This window comes from Scylla paramamosain, chromosome 4, assembly GCF_035594125.1.
Source record: "Scylla paramamosain isolate STU-SP2022 chromosome 4, ASM3559412v1, whole genome shotgun sequence".
Taxonomy (NCBI): domain Eukaryota; kingdom Metazoa; phylum Arthropoda; class Malacostraca; order Decapoda; family Portunidae; genus Scylla; species Scylla paramamosain.
Window position 1 is genome coordinate 5,887,501 of NC_087154.1, and position 17,500 is coordinate 5,905,000.

The following is a 17,500-nucleotide window of genomic DNA, read 5'->3' on the forward strand; positions in this document are numbered from 1 at the left end:
CACGCACACACACACACACTCACACACACACACACACACACACACACACTAGTAGTAATAATAATAATAATAATAATAATAATAATAATAATAATAATAATAATAATAATAATAATAATAATAATAATAATGGACACGAAGCCTAGTAAGAATTAGAGAACTTCACTGAAAAATCGATAAAGAATGAGCGAAGAACGGAGGTGAAGAAAGAAATAGATAAAAAAAGAAACAAGCAAATAAATAAATCAGTAAATGAATAAATACACAGAGCATACATGCATACATACATAAATACATACAGACATAAATAAACAGACAGGTAAATAAATGAATAGATAAATAAAAGCTGGCGGAAAAAAATAACACAATCTCCCCCACATTGACCCTTCCACTCCGTCCACACAAAACAAAAGTAATAATAAAGAAAAAAAAAACAATCCACAGGTTCCACAAGAGCAAGGGAAGACAAAGTTAAATATATCTTCTTATTTGTCAAAAAATAAAAAATAAAAAAATAAATAAAAAAATAAAAAATAAATAAATAAACACTAAAACTTTAAGCACAATATTAACAGTCAAACTTATATTAAATCTTTATATGAGATTTTTCTTCCTTTTTCACAGAAGGTGGCGAAGAGAGAGAGAGAGAGAGAGAGAGAGAGAGAGAGAGAGAGAGAGAGAGAGATGAGAGAGAGAGAGAGAGAGAGAGAGAGAGAGAGAGAGAGAGGGAGAGGAGGGAGGGAGGGAGGGAAGGTATCGGAGTGGAAGGGATTGAAGGAGAAAGGAAGGAGGAGGAAGAATGGCGAGGAGGGGAGGGTGGAGAGAGGCAAAAGGGGAAAAGGTGATGGGAAGGCAGTTATATTTTGAGGACCATTTTAGCTTTTAGGGAAAGTGCCAGAGATGGAGGACGGGAAGGGGACGAGGGGAGGGGCGAGAGGTGCTGGAGGAGAAAGGGGAGGCGTGGAGTACTAGACGGAAAAAGGGGAGAAAGAAGATAATGGATGAGGAGGAAGAAGGGTCAGGGTAAAGAAAGGGAGGGAAAGGAAAAATAGCCACGGTTCAGGGAAAACAGGGCTGGAGGAGTAGGAGGAGGAGGAGGAGGAGGAGGAGGAGGAGGAGGAGGAGGAGAAGGGATGGATGGTTTGAGAGGCTGACAGAGGAGGAGGAACAATTAGTGTTGAAATAAACAATAATATACAAAATAAGAGAAAAGACGAATACTGAAACATAAAACAATTATTCATATGTGTGTGTGTGTGTGTGTGTGTGCACCCGTTCACTTTTTTATTTCCGTTCAACACTGAAAAATCCAAACTGATTAATATTTACAGCATAAAAAAATTCACTTCCATGTACGAACCATTCTACAAGGCGAAGGTCTCTCTCTCTCTCTCTCTCTCCTCCTCTCTCTCTCTCTCCCTCTCTCTCTCTCTCTCTCTCTCTCTCTCTCTCTCTCTCTCCTGGCGGTAACACACAAGGGTAATCCGGGGCGACACTGCCTTCAGGAACAAGTACAGGCACCAGACATATCCAGTGTATAGGGTTCCGGACCGCCCTGCTCCAGCTCTCCTTGCTGCCTCACTTAATTTTCCCCCTTGCATTCCTGAGTGTGCGGTTCAGGGGCAGCCTTGCATGTAGACCGATTGCCGCACGATTGCTCAACTCAAGCTTGTATTCCTAAATGCTTTTGTTCTCATAAGGACTATTTTCAATAGCCTCATAAGTTATTAGCTGTGTTCTCAGGTCTTTTATTAAACATATGGTACAGATTTATTGTCAGACAGTCACTGGAATCATTAGCACACCCACACGATTGCAAAGACTCAGCGTTATATTTTCAAATTGTTTATTCCCACATAAGAATTGTTTTCAAGGACCAGCAAAGTGTTCAGATGTGTTCTCGTGTTTTATCTTTCGATGATGGTGCAAAATTTTAATCAAACAATTACGAGATCTTTTAAAACTACAATAAATCTCAGTACAGACTGTGAAAGGCATCCTGGATAACAAGCACAACACGCAGACACGTTAGAGAATACTGTGCTGAGATTAAAGCGTGTAACATGCCAATAGCACACAATTATTCATCATGACTTATTTATTCGTGGTTCATTAATTGATTCTGTGCAGTAATTGACCACTGATTCTCTGCGATGTTATATTTATGTTTGATCTGCACTTCCTGATTTCATATTCATGCTGGAATGTCCTAGATTCAGTTGGGTTGGATTTGTAATTCGTTTCTCATTAATATTACTCGTATAAAATTTATCATAATTTAGGGCAGTACACACCTCGTATATTATTTGTTACCTGTAATGTATCAATAAATGTGCTTGCCGAGGTGTTATTAAAATTTTGTTCTGTATTTATTAGATACTGAATGTTGCAATGGAGGGTGTAATTGCGCCTCCAGCGTGTATTATTGTGTTAGAAAGGAGAGAAGGGCAGTGTCAATAGTGGAGTAAAAGAACAGATGACAGGACAGGGGATGAAGTGAATCGAAGTCTGGTACTCTTGATTTACCTGAGAGACAGAGGCTTTTGAGGGAGATAGTCACACACACACACACACACACACACACACACACACACACCCACACACACACACACACCCACTTTCACGCACCAACTATTTACATAAGCCGCGCCTCTATATGCATATGTATGTAGTGTACAAGCAGCAGCCGCCAGACACTGCCATCAACTCCCTTCGCGTCCTGTCTGTGTCGCCAGCCTCGAGTGCCTCCATGAGAGAGCCGCGCTTCGGAATGCAGCACTAAGTAAATAAAAGAGAAACAACATAAATACCAGTCCCGGCGAGTCTCAAGGGCCGAGTTGCTACTGCTGGTTACTAAAAGAGGACATTTTGGTGGCGAGTGGGGAGTAATACAGCGTAAGAAAGAGTTTTGCATGAGTTGCGAGGGGCGAGGGAGGAGACGGGAATGGAGGGGCTGGGGCATCAATGTTCAGTGCGCCGCGTGTCGTGTTCGCCTGTGTTCCGAGATTCCAAAGAGTTCGTACCCTCAGTCTCCCTCCACCTCCTCCCGGCTGCTCCTCGTAACTCGCCGCGCCGTCCCTGGTACTCCCTGGCACTCTCAGGCAAAATATGAAGTGCGCGGACACAAGGGAGGCGCCTCGCTTTGGGTCTCCACAAAAACAGAAGCTGAACACTTAATTATTTCCTATTTTTTATTATTTATTTCCCATACTCCTCCTCCTCATCTAAATTAGCAAAATATGACAAAACATCAGGTTGCAGGGATAAATTTTACTTAATGAAATGAATGACCGTCATGCATTCACAGTCAATGAGGGACGTGGATGAGGCGTGGGCGTGAACTGCGTGTCGAGGCAGCAGTCTAGTGAAGCATCGCGGCGACAAGTCATGATATCAAACTTTGTCCCTGTTTACGATCATGTCAGAACGCGTCCGCCTCTTCCTCCCTTCCAATCAAGATCTGTCTGTCTATGGGGGGTAATTGCGTCCCTTCCTCGCCTCCATTAGCTCACGATTGTTTCTTCCCATTCACTAGGTCCTCTTCCAGCCCGCCGACCACTCTCTTCCACTCTACCCATATTTTATTGCTCTTACTTCTCTTCCTCGCGCGTGTGTTGCTGTTCGCTGGCGCTGTAGATGCTGGGGGAAATATCGTCCAAAGTCTGACTGAATTCTCTTTCTCTCTTAAGCCTGCATTTCCATTTGCATAAGAGAGGGGCATCACCCTTACAAAGTTCGGTCTTCAGTAGCCTGGGAGGTTCCTAACTCAGACTGCAGGGAGTTGCTATATTTTTACTTTATTTTATATAGAATCTTCACGGAAAACAATAAATATTTTTCAAGAGCCCCTGGGATGTGATGGGATTGATTCCTGGACACATCGCGAAGCTGCCGGGGCTCTCAGGCGCAGCGCTGGCACGGCGCCTGCATAATCTAGAGGAGATACGCACGGGCAGGGAAGCAGGCATGGCAGACAGACATACATGCAAGGAGGGAAATGACAGCAGTAGGAAGGCAGGAAGGTAGGTAGGTAGGCAGGATGACCGGCACACTGCTTAACGAGCTGACTCATCTGGCTACCTGCAACTGAACACCTCATCCTAAGTGGCCAGACTTTGCACCGCGCGGCAGGTATTGGCAGCAGCTCCCCTTCCTCCCCGTCACCACGACACACGCAGGTCAGTTCCTCCCTCCCAGCACCTCCCCGGCTCACGATTGTCCCCGAGTATACTTAACCCCGCGTTCATTTTAGCTTCGGGCCGCATGACGCCTTACTCGTGATCACCGGGAATCGTTAACCTACAAATAGATCTCCGCCCCCGTCTGTTTGCTGCCCACACGTCTGCAAATAAGCATCACGTAAGAACATAAAAAAACATGTCTGTCCTTCCTAAACTCTGCATTTTTTTGCCTCCTTCAAAAAGGTAAAACATAAAAAAGGGAAAGGAAATACGCTATCATGCACTCAAACAGACGCACACGATCCAACCACCACCAACAAACACTTTTCTTTTAACTAACTATCACTCTTACTTTTCACATCTCTCACCACCACCACCACCACCACCATCACCACCTTGGACCTCTTCTTCTACTACCAACACTACCACCATCTGCACCAACACAACCTTTCCTTCATTTTCCTCCTCTCTTTCTCCTCCTCCTCTTCCTCCTCCTCCTCCTCCTCTTCTTCTTCTTCTTGCTCTCTACCTGCAAGTCTCAACCGGGAAGTAGGTCAATTAACAATTAACTGAAGTCTGCGCGTTGCCTTCCCCCGATTCCCTCTCCAAGATTAAGCCTTGCACTATACGGGCATGTGTGTGTGTGTGTGTGTGTGTGTGTGTGTGTGTGTGTGTGTGTGTGTGTGTGTGTGTGTGGGTGTGTGTGAGAGAGAGAGAGAGAGAGAGAGAGAGAGAGAGAGAGAGAGAGAGAGGAGAGGAGAGGAGACGAGAGAGAGAGAGGAGAGAGAGAGAGAGAGAGAGAGAGAGAGAGAGAGAGAGAGAGAGAGAGAGAGAGAGAGAGAGCAGCACACACACACACACTCCACCACCCACCACACCACCCACCCACATATACTCACATACACACACAAGAGACATAACAAAAATGCTCTCATCGCGCTGCACCGCGTTTCTTTCTCTGCCCTGTGTCGCGGGTGAAGTGAAGGGCCCGGGTTGGCTGCTCGTTACTCTGCTCCGAGCTACCCAACATTTCTCCTCGTTTATCCTATCCTAAATTCCTGCGCGATATTTTGGTCCATCTTGCGTTCCCTGTCGCTTAGGACATCCAGAGAGAGAGAGAGGAGAGAGAGAGAGAGAGAGAAGAGAGAGAGAGAGAGAGAGAGAGAGAGAGAGGGAGAGCACAGAGAGAGAGAGAGCGTAGGGAGAGGGAGAGTCAGATTCCAGGATAGCGGAAAGAGAGGGAAAGAGAGAGGGAGGGAGAGAGAGAGAGGATGGCCCAACCTTAAAGCAGAGACAACTGAAGTAAACAGGAAATTCCACGGGTCTTATTGCTCAGCTTAACGTTGCTTTTATTAAATGCAGAGACCATGCCAAGCTGTAAATTCCTAGAGCAAACAAACCTTTTTCCTTCTCTCGGGATAAAAGAAGTGTGCCCCGACTGAAACATTTCCACCGCGCTTTTCTGTCCTTCCGTTTTTATGTCTTCTTTCGTTTCGTATCTGTTTTTTTTTAATGTTCATGATGTTTTATTTGACAGGTTTTTTTTTCTTCTTCGTTATGTATGTGTGTGTGTGTGTGAGTGTGTAAGAGAGAGAGAGAGAGAGGGAGAGAGAGAGAGAGAGAGAGAGAGGAGAGAGAGAGAGAGAGAGAGAGAGAGAGAGAGAGAGGAGAGAGAGAGAGAGAGAGAGAGAGAGAGAGAGAGAGGGTTGATATTTATACCATTTACTAAGTGTATTCCATCGGTTGTCGGTGATTGTGAGTGCATACATGACTAGAAACTGATTGACTGACTGACTGACTGACTGACTGATTGACAGGACTGATTTTGTGCACCGCAACAACAACAACAGGGTCATATGGTCCTGTATCTACTAAGAGAAATACACCAGCTAACCACATTCACTCACGCCTAACCAACACAAAACAACGCGTTACAAAATAAGTATCTGATCTATAAAAAAACAATTCTATACATCAAATTCATCAACAACAACAACAAAAACAACACCAACAACAACAAAAAACACTACAAAAGAAACACAAACGCTAATTCAAATCAGCGCCTTTCCTTAATCAAGACAGAGACAAACAACCACCTCTCTCTCTCTCTCTCTCTCTCTCTCTCTCTCTCTCTCTCTCTCTCTCTCTCTCTCTCTCTCTCTCTCTCTCTCATCCTCACACTGCAGACAAAACAAACTATTCAGCAACACAATCAGAGAAATGTTTTCATAACTCCCTTCCCAGTGAACTTGATCGATATACGACGCCCAAGCCGAGCCCCTCAGCCACGGCCTCACCCAGACGGAAGGACGTGACAGCCAAGAAGGAAAGAGGGAAGGAGGGGGAAGATGCAACTAGTGTAAACCTCCATCCTCACACAGCTTTGATAACACTTCTATGGGTTTCTCGTCATCTGGGATCTGAGGGAGGAAGAATGAGAGAGAGAGAGAGAGAGAGAGAGAGAGAGAGAGAGAGAGAGAGAGAGAGAGAGAGAGAGAGAGAGAGAGAGAGAGAGAGAGAGAGAGAGAGAGAGAGAGAGAGAGATTGTAGTTATGTAGATAGATGATTGTTGTTGTTGTTGTTGTTGTTGTTGTTGTTGTTTTTGTTGTTGTTGTAGGTATTGGGGGTGGTGATGTTAGAAAAAAATACGTGGGAAGATAAATCAGTTACCCCGGAATGATAAAAAAAAAAAAAAAGGAAAAAAAAAAAAACATATATATAGACATAAAACAAAAAGCAATAAAACAGAAAATAAAACACGTAAAATGACAAATTCTGATAGAAACGGAACAATTCAATTAAAACTCACCCACCATTTTTTGTTTCCAGCGCTGATTCTGTGTTTTATTTAATTTGACGAATAATCATAAAAAAAAACCCTGATTGACAAAAAAAAAAGTAAACATCAGGCAATACAAAATTTGGACTGTATCTCATTAGTTTGGAGTGTGTTATAGGGGCATCTATTTACTCTACCTATTCTGGCTCATTCTCTTTTATTTGCACAATTTCCATTTGGAGGGGAAGGGGAGAGGGACGACACACAGAGAGGGAGAGGGAAAAGGGAGAGGGGCAAAAGGATATATATGAAAAAAAAGAAAAAGATAGAGATAATCACATTTTTCATTCATTCATTTATTTATCCTCGTTATCCCAGGTAAAGGTATGCAACAAGCTTCATTTCGGGACATCAGCTTTGATTATTTATATATATTATGTGACTTTTTTCCTCTGTGTTATTTCATCTTATGGTTTGGCAGCGCATCGGGGCTTTATTTCTGGGAAGTGAGGGGCGCCCAGTGGTAACGAGGTCGATGGCTGGCCGGCCGCTACTCTCCTTTATTTCCGTCGTGCTCCCAAAGTTATAGAGGCAATCGGTCGTGATTTTCTTGTTTTTGTTTCGTATTTTAATTCTTTCGTCCCTATAAATAAATGAGTGTGTGGCGGTGGTGGTGGGGGGTGGGGGAGGAGGTTTTGTGTGTGTAAGGGGTTTGGGAGGACGAGTGTGTGTGTGGTGTGTGTGTGTGTGTGTGTGGTTCTAGTGCCATGGCTATTTTTGTCAGTAAGCTGCTATACAACAACAACTACTACTACTACTACTACTATTCTTTCTACACTGGGTGTGTTTTCAAATCTGTATCTCTTGGAACTAATAAGTAAATCTGCGCAACTACATGCACACCTCCGTTTCACCGCACTGCTCCACCCAACTAAATGAACATCAAGCCCACCTCTTACTTAACGTAACCTAACCTACAACTACTCCTACTACTGACGTCATGGTTTTTCAGTCAGTCACCTGATTTAAGTTTACCTAGCCTATCTTACCTAATCTAATTTAACCTTACCTAATTTAACCTAACCTAGGCTGCAGCTCTTACTTCTGACTTCACGATTTGTCCTTCATTGTTCACTCTGGCAACTAGAATTTCATCCGCCACGCCATACAGAATCACACCATCTGTCCCCGAACGTCCCACCAGCACTGCACTCCCCGCCCGTGTTCTCTGTAACCTTGGAAAGAGTAAATAGTTTAAATATGTGGAGTGGGAATGCGGAGGGAAGCAGGACAAAGTGGTGAGCCTCCAAATGGACTTCAATTTTTCACTATCATACGCAATTTATATTCCTTTTTGTTGGAAAACGAAAAGGTATATATGCTCCGATTTTAATTCTACCTGCGCGAGTCGCCCGTCGGTTCCTATTGAGTCGTGCTGAATTTGAGAGAATCGCTGGTCAGTTTGTTCCGGAGATGCGGGCACGGGCGGATCCAAACGCTTTGCTTGACGGATAAACAGATGAATAAACAAGACGCATTGTACTGCATGATACGCATTTTACGCAAGAGCAAATCTCCTCACTCCAATCACTCTTTTCCAGTCACACGAGCAACGCAATCCATCAGTCTCAATACGTCAATTACCACCATTCCATTGAGCACCAGCAGCCCTGAATCTTTCACCGAGGGCAAAACACTCCGTCTTCCCCCGCCGTCACCGCCACAATCTTTCAACTTAACTCCGCAATCTTTCCTGAGAGCGGCCCTCCAGGCAACATCTCCGCTGGCCATTCTGAGCGGGAAATGTTCCTTAGAGCGCCTCCCGGTTGCTCAGCTCGAAGCACTTCTCGTCCCGTCTCCCTCCTGACTTCTTCCTGATCCGCCTGAGCCTCCAGTTTCAGCCTCCCTGCCTTTTCCCCGCCTCATCACCCCTGCCAGATTCCCGGTGCTCTCTCCACTTTCGCTTAAATTCCTCCACACAGTGAGTGCGTCTTCAAAACTCCCTTATGCTTCCTCGCTCTGTTCCTCTCTTCCTCTTCCTCCCGTGAACCGTCCACTAAAACTATTTGGCCGCCACTCGCTGAGAGAAGGGACTTTGGGCATGAAGTACAGGAATATCTATATGGTCCGTGGAGGGAAACGGTGCACCTTTGTCCCGGCCTGAAAGTATCCAACAATAACATTTACACACCAAATAGATCCCCGAGGACCTTCAGGGTGGCGAGGAGACCCAATAGAGGCTCTGTGGCGCAGGGCCCAAGAGAGCGGCAGGAAGGGGCGGAGAGGCTCGGGATGATGGCAGGTTCGGTGGAAAAGGGAATTGGATTTCTTTGTTTGCGTGTGTGTGCTACAGTGAAAAGCCAACCTGAGTCAATGTTAGAGTTGGGAGAAAAATGAAATACTTATAGACTCCGGTGGTGGCGAGGTGACGTCTGGGAATTCTCATATTAAGAGGGAATCTTCACCTTATGAGCTCCTCCTCCCTCATGGCTTTCCTGTGTCCTCGTCCCTTCGCTGCACACACTCAATGAAAACCTGCGTTATTACATTCTCCCTCAGCCGCCCCAAAACAAGTCGTGGTGAAGCAGTTTTCAAAAGCAAAGCTTGTTTTATTTCTCGAGTTCCATCTTCCAGTTCCCACAAATTGAGGTGATAATGAAGGAAAGATGAGATCAACTTTTTCCTTTCTCTCTCTCTCTCTCTCTCTTTTTTTTTTTTTGAAGTGCGTCTCGTTGTTTCTCTTGCTAGACATGCTTCATAACACTACACATTCTCTCTCTCTCTCTCTCTCTCTCTCTCTCTCTCTCTCTCTCTCTCTCTCTCTCTCTCTCTCTCTCTCTCTCTCTCTCTCTCTCTCTCTCAATATGTTCTTGTTGCCCTTCTTTAAATATGAAAACATACACACACACACACACACACACACACACATACACCTACCTACCCACCCACCCACCTACCCATCCACACACACACACACACACACACACACACACTAGTACATGGCACACTGGAATAGTCTAATAGGTCTTGCCTCGTCACCAGGTTTAGACAACAACGTTTACACACACACACACACACACACACACACACACACACACACACACACACACACACCTTCACTTGACCAACCTGCCATCTCTATGTATACACCTTCGTTGACATCAAGTTCACCAAACATATCTTGTAAATATAGTAGTGTGAACGCAAAATGGACAACAGAAACTTTCCCAAGCAAAACTTTCACCTATTCTTTCTCTGCACGCTCTCTCTGCAGCTTCCTTGTCGCTGTTGCTTCGGCCGTACATATACTAAAATTGGAACGATACAGAGAAGATTAGCATAGCATGGCATAACTAATATCAGAGTGTCTGGGAGGAGCTGGACTTGAAACTTCTCGAGCTATTTTTTATTTATTTATTTATTTTTTATTTTTTTATTTTTTTTTATTTTAATGCGATTAGTTTGACTTCTGATAGGAGTGAAATTAATGGCCTGAGAGATGGTAGAAAAATCTGATCTTCGGTAAATGGCTAACTCAGGTATGATTATTTTGTCTTTTTAATTGATGGTTATGTGTGTGTGTGTGGACAGGAAGACTGTTACTTGATGACCCTGATGTTTGGTAAAGGGTAAATTAAGGCATATTGCGAGAGCTCGTTTCTCTTCGGTGGAGACGTGCGTGGATAGTTTATGGCGGTACTGTATTCACCCACTTGCTAATAGAGTATGGCACGTGCTATTGCATTTGAGTAGGACTAGTGGATTGCACGGCTTTACTAATGAAGAATGAAATTAAAAGCATTTACAAGATTCCATCACTCCATTTTCAATCAGTGTAGTAGTCTGAGATAACGAGTGTGAACTAAACTTATACTGACATTTTATCAAGATAGAGGAAAGGCCATGCCAGTCAAAAGCTCGTATCGACACACGTGGCTTCGATCACCAGAAGACCAGCACTGATCCATTAGTTTACAAGCGGTAGTAACTAAAAAGTCCTTATATCTCAGCAGCTAGTGATGATGGGAAGAGACGTACAGCCACTGCTCGCCGCTGCTGCATCAGGCGCTGATCTGGTTGGTTTCAAAAGGAAGCCATGGCGGGATGCAGACTCTTGGAACAGTTTTTAAATTCATAAAAAGGAAGAAGCCATAATTTTGCGAGACTTAAGTATGGAAAGTAATGCTATCGCGACTCTCTCTCTCTCTCTCTCTCTCTCTCTCTCTCTCTCTCTCTCTCTCTCTCTCTCTCTCTCTGTTTGCTCGTGAAAGAGAGAGCGAGAGAGAGAGAGAGAGAGAGAGAGAGAGAGAGAGAGAGAGAGAGAGAGAGAGAGAGAGAGAGAGAGAGAGAGAGAGAGAGAGAGAGAGAGAGAGAGAGAAAGAGAAAGAGAGAGAGAGAGAGAGAGAGAGAAACAGACGGAATGAAGAAAAGAATGAAGAATACTATTAACTATTGTAAAAGACTCCTGCCTAGTAACAAAACTCTGTACTTCATTAAAACTCCCCTCCAGTGAAAGAAAAAATGCGAACAGCCATGCAGCACTGAAAAAAAAATAAAAATAAAAAAACAAAAAAAAAAACTATGAACTTGATGACCTGCAAGAACATCCATCAAGTGAAGCCCTCAGACTGGTGCCTCGCTTGTTCATCGCTGACAAAATTTTCCTCAGATCTTTGAAAAAATAAAAATCCAATTAAGGGAGAACAAACAGCAGGGAAATTTCAGTGTAGTTGTAGTATTGGTCTCCTATGCCCAAGAATAGTGAACAGATACAAGGAGACTGGGTGTGTTGTCAATACTCGTCTTTCTCTTCTGTATTCAAGTCTGCGCTCATTATACGAACAACGATCAGAAAAAGGAAACGGTTAATATTTTTTTTTGTTTTCCTCCTCTTTTTTTTTTTATTTAAGTTTTAGCTTCTTACAATAACAAGAATTAGAGAAAAACGGGCATGCTGTCGATATTGCTTCGTGTTTTTTTCTGCTATATTGGACTTTCGGCTCTACTGCACGAAAAAAAAAAAAAACGATAAGAAAAAAATAAAAGAGCAAATAACATTATTCCTTCCCAATACTGATCTGCTTATACGTAAAACGATAAGAGAAAGAAACTGGAAAAATTATCGATACGTTTAGTCTTTCACGTCTATAATGTAATTTTGTCCTCTCCCTTACACGAACAACGACCATAAAGAAGAAAGGCAAAAATATCACTCATTTGTACGTCTCTGCATTGAAACCTTAAGTCTCCTTGCATGAAGTGTGATTGCAACAATGGAAACGGAGTAGACAGTCAATATTATTCGGCTTTCTTTATTTCTACATGCAGGTTTTAGTCTCCTCCTTGCACAAATTGCGACCAGTGAGAAGGAAACTGCGCAAATTATCAATATCATTCATCTTTGTCTCCTTTTCCTTGTGCAGCGTAGCGGACAATTGTCACTACGCTGCATGCTCCTCACAAAGGCGTCAAGGCGATGAGAGGCGAGAGTGATTCAAAGGCCGGTGTCGCTTTAATAGTCCGTCCACTACACGCACCGAATAGACCCCTTGAGCTGCACACACGCACGCACACACGAGCGCGCGCGCGCGCGCGCACACACACACACACACACACACACACACACACACACACACACACACACACACACACACACACACACACACACACACACACTGAATAATATTTGATGCATAGAAAATTTAAACTTTTTCTCTTCGTTTTCGGTGAACATAGTAAGAAATATAGAAAAGAAGAAAGAAGAGTCTCGCTGATGAAATTCATGAGAGACATTTAATATTAATTTTTAACAGGTGAAACGTATTCCGGTTCGCCTTTGAATGTCGGGGTTGAGACAAATTAAAACCACGCAAGGAACAAGGTGCAATACAATACTACAGTGGGTGGTACTGCACAGAAGCATTTACCGTGTTTATACATATATATATATATATATATATATATATATATATATATATATATATATATATATATATATATATATATATATATATATATATATATATATATATATATATATATATATATATATGAATTATTTAATTATTTACTTTTTGTCTTAACGATGGCAGAATATGGATGAAACATTGAGAGAAAAAGGTGCAGTGTGAGGGAAGAGATAAAAAACGAGACTGCCTTAAAGTGAGAGAGAAAAAAACATCGAGTGTACATCACAGATCTTGAAAAGTTACGAGTTCAAACAAATTTAAAATTATATATTTTAATTAAGGTTAATGCTTAGTCTCTATTATAAAGATATGAGGTTGAGTGAGATTTTTTACTTTTTTTTTTCAAACAGCACACATTGGAAGAAGTTTAGGATGACACACGAAGATTAAGACGATCACTGGCAATTTATAGAGAAAAATGAGACTAAGTTTGAATCTCTTGACGTTATAAATACATAAAATTAAACCGAGTTTGAAAGCCAGCACCTTTTAAACAAGTCTGATATATGAAGATTAACTCCTTTACTGCCAAAGAGAATTTTTCTTTTAATACATATACTCGTATATATCTTTAGAGGCACTGTTATTGCAGCAACAATCTTAAAATAGTTTTGTAGCATGAAGAAAAATTTAACTTCCTTTTCTCTCTTTTTTTTTTTTTTAAGAAGGTTAGCGAAGGACGATCATAGCAGAAAAAAAAATATTACATCTAATACTTATAATAGACAGATGAGGCTGGCTGCCAATCCACTACCCTCTACAATGTAGCGATAAAGAGGTGACGGGAGGCAGCGGGATCAATACGAGTACCGCCACCACGCCGGGCGCTACTCTCCCTCAAGACCCGCAGTGCATACCCTCGTAAATCTTTATTCCCTCGATATCTTGCTGTACCGAGGCTGGGAAACATGTAAGTGGGATATAACTGATCGCCTCACATTTTCCAGTCTTCAGAATATGTAAGGTACTGAAATAGTGGAAATGAATGTATCTCCTATACAGTAATTTTTGAACTCTTTTACTACGATATACTAATTCATAGCACTGAAAATTACTGTACAAATAATTTCTTTCAGTACTATGATAAAGAGAAGTGACTGATATAATAGATTCCATTGTCTAGCCAGTATGATGCTTAGATGTGGCAGTTGAACAAAGGGAAATAAGTGAGTGGTTTGTGATTAAGGGACGATGTGTCAGTAGTAGAGAAAATGTTAAACGAATTACTGAACTGGAAAATATAATAAAGTTTCTCTTTTTTGAACTGGGAAATACAATAGTTTTTTTTTTAAGTAAAGAATCCTGAGAAAGACCATTTTTTTTCCAATAAGTCGTTTAAGTACTAAAAAAAAAAAAAGAAAAAAGTCATAAAACTTAATTATTTTTCGAATTTTCAGCAACATTTAGAAATTTAAAGGAATATATGAATTCACCAAATTGCAGTAAATTCTTCTATCTCTCCCTCCCTCCCTCCCTTCCCCCTCCCTTCATTAAGTAATCCATCAAAGGATATCACTAAAATCTGGCGTATCCATCCACCTATTCACTAATCCGTCAACTAATTAAATAAACAATCAGCAATCGACCTCACCAAAATTACGTCTATCCATCCAACCATCCACTGATCAGTCCACCAACCAGTTAATCAATAAATCAATCAACCTCATCTATCCATCCATCCATCCCCAAATCAATCAATTAATCAATCGATCTCACCACAACCACAAGCAGGTCCATCCATCCATCAGTTATTCAGTCAGCTTCACTAAACTTCAGCTTACCTATCCATCTATCACCCATCCATCAATCATTTCATCAATCAACCTCATCAAAATTAAGTCCATTCAATCATTCATTAACAAAATACTAATCAATCAATCGACTTAACCAGAATTAAGGCTGCCCATCTTTCCATCCTCCCTCCCTTTTTCCATCAACAAATCCATCAATCACCCAGCGGACTTACAAACCACGTACGCTAATTTTCCCACACCCTTCCATACCGGCGGTCCGCAGCGGCGCCGAACTCCCGCTGCAGACAACACGAGGGGGTCGTTGATGCCAAATTGACAGGAAAGATGAAATGCGCTCATGTGTTTTCGGTTTATGGTGGCGCGGACCATGACATAGTGGCGACAGTGGTGGTGATGTGGTGGCGGTGAAGCGTGTGACATAGTAGTAGTGGTGGTGGTGGTGGTGGTGGTGGTGGTGGTGGTGGTGGTGGTGGTGATGGTGGTGGGGATGGTGAAGCGTGTAATAGAGTAGATGTGATGGTGATGAACAGTTGATAGTGATGATTGGTGGAAGTTGTGGTGATGTGAAGTTTGTTTCTCCTAACGTTGGGAAAAAACGTGTGTGTGTGTGTGTGTGTGTGTGTGTGTGTGTGTGTGTGTGTGTGTGTGTGTGTGTGTGTGTGTGTGTGTGTGTGAGAAAGGATCTTACGATATATTCTTACACACACACACACATACACACACACACACACACACACACACACACACACACACACACACACACACACACACACATACCATAAGTAAAAGAAAAAAAAAGAAAAAAAGAGAAATTAAAGAACTACAAAAAAAATAAATAAATAAACGACCACCACACTTGTAGAGGGAAAAAAATAACATTAAAAATACTAAAAAAAAAAAGTCACAAAATCAGAGAATAGATTAAAAACAATAAAAATACAAACAAACAAGAAGAATAAAAACCCCACCAGCAGCAGGAGAGCACTAAAAATTCCAGCCTTATTCGTTCCATGCAATAAACAAAAAAATAAAAAAAATCACCATGGAGTACTGGACGCATTGATCAGAGAGAGAGAGAGAGAGAGAGAGAGAGAGAGAGAGAGAGAGAGAGAGAGAGAGAGAGAGAGAGAGAGAGAGAGAGAGAGAGAGAGAGAGAGAGAGAGAGAGAGAGGGGGAGGGGGTCAGGAAACACAATAATCGGTGCTAATATAAAGGTGAAGCGCTGCAGGTGAGGTGTGAAGTAAAGCCACATCCCAGTGTGTGCTGGCGGGTGGAGCGATGGATGGCTTCACCCGGCTTCACGAGGCTTAACTGGCCGGTAATGCAGTGAAGCCATATACACCGTTACGACTCAAAAGGTGTTTATGGCAAGGCACAATTAGCGTTTTTTTAATGTTTTTTTTTTTTTCTTTATCAGTCAACACCTACTTTTTCCTCTGCTTTTTAAATTTCTACTTTTTTTTTACTTTTTGTTTCTATTTTTTTTTTTTTTTTTGGCACGCAATGAACACTTGTCATTCTCTCTCTCTCTCTCTCTCTCTCTCTCTCTCTCTCTCTCTCTCTCTCTCTCTCTCTCTCTCTCGTGGAATAAAATACCCATTATTTTGTATCCCAGTTAATGTTTAAAGTGTTTTTTTTTTTACGCTTTGGTTATATTTTAAGTGGTAATTTGCGTTTCTGATTTAGATGATGGTATGAAATAATGAAATATCACTTAATGTATTCAGTGATTCAGGTAAATTTCTCTCTCTCTCTCTCTCTCTCTCTCTCTCTCTCTCTCTCTCTCTCTCTCTCTCTCTCTCTCTCTCTCTCTCTCTCTCTCTCGTTATACACACAAAGGCGCAATCTGCTCATTCATCAATAGTCTCTCTCTCTCTCTCTCTCTCTCTCTCTCTCTCTCTCTCTCTCTCTCTCTCTCTCTCTCTCTCTCTCTCTCTCTCTCTCTCTCTCTCAATACTCAATGAACTTTCACATTTCAGTTTCACTCTCACCCAGTACCAATTACTCGTAGACTGACCACCAAGCACAACAGACTGGGAAGGACAGAATACCATTGTTACTTGAGTATTGCAGGTTGAGGTGGAGGTGGTGGTGGTGGTGGTGGTTTGGTAGAGTTGTCATTACATCCTTAAATTCTGTTAGTCATCAAATGGAAGCAAATATGTGATACGTCACGGCGCACTGAAATATTTTCACTTTACCTTTAAAACCTGCAATCAAACTCTCCTTTTTTTCTATGGGCAGGTATAAGGGAAAAGTCATCAAGCCAGCTAGGCCCGGCATTTGCACATTTTTACCTTTACATTTCGGTTCAGTTATTTCCCCGACTGATCACCATGCACATGTGTATTGATGACGGGTGCCCGCAGCCGCCATGCACTGAACACACCCACCCTGCATCACTCCATCCATCTCATGACTCCCTTTCCCATCACCATGCACAACGTTCTACATTACACCCGAAAACTAGCCACTCCTCTTTGCCTTTGCTATATATTACTACTTTATGTATCAGGTAAGAAAATAATACTCGACTCTTTTCCTTCACCATGTACCTGCATTGCACACGAAAACAAGCCATTCCTCTTTGCCCATAGCTCTTTTTCCCATCAGACAACAAAAAAAGACGGTACTCTTCTCAACACACCCTCCCTGCATCACTCCATTCCTCTCTTGCCTCCCTTTCCTATCACCACGTACTACTCTGCATTACATATGAAAACTGGTTCCTCCTCTTTGTCTTTGCTTTTTATAGTACTACTTTCTCTGTCAGAAAAAAAAAAAAGTTATACTCTTCATCATCCATGCATCACTTCA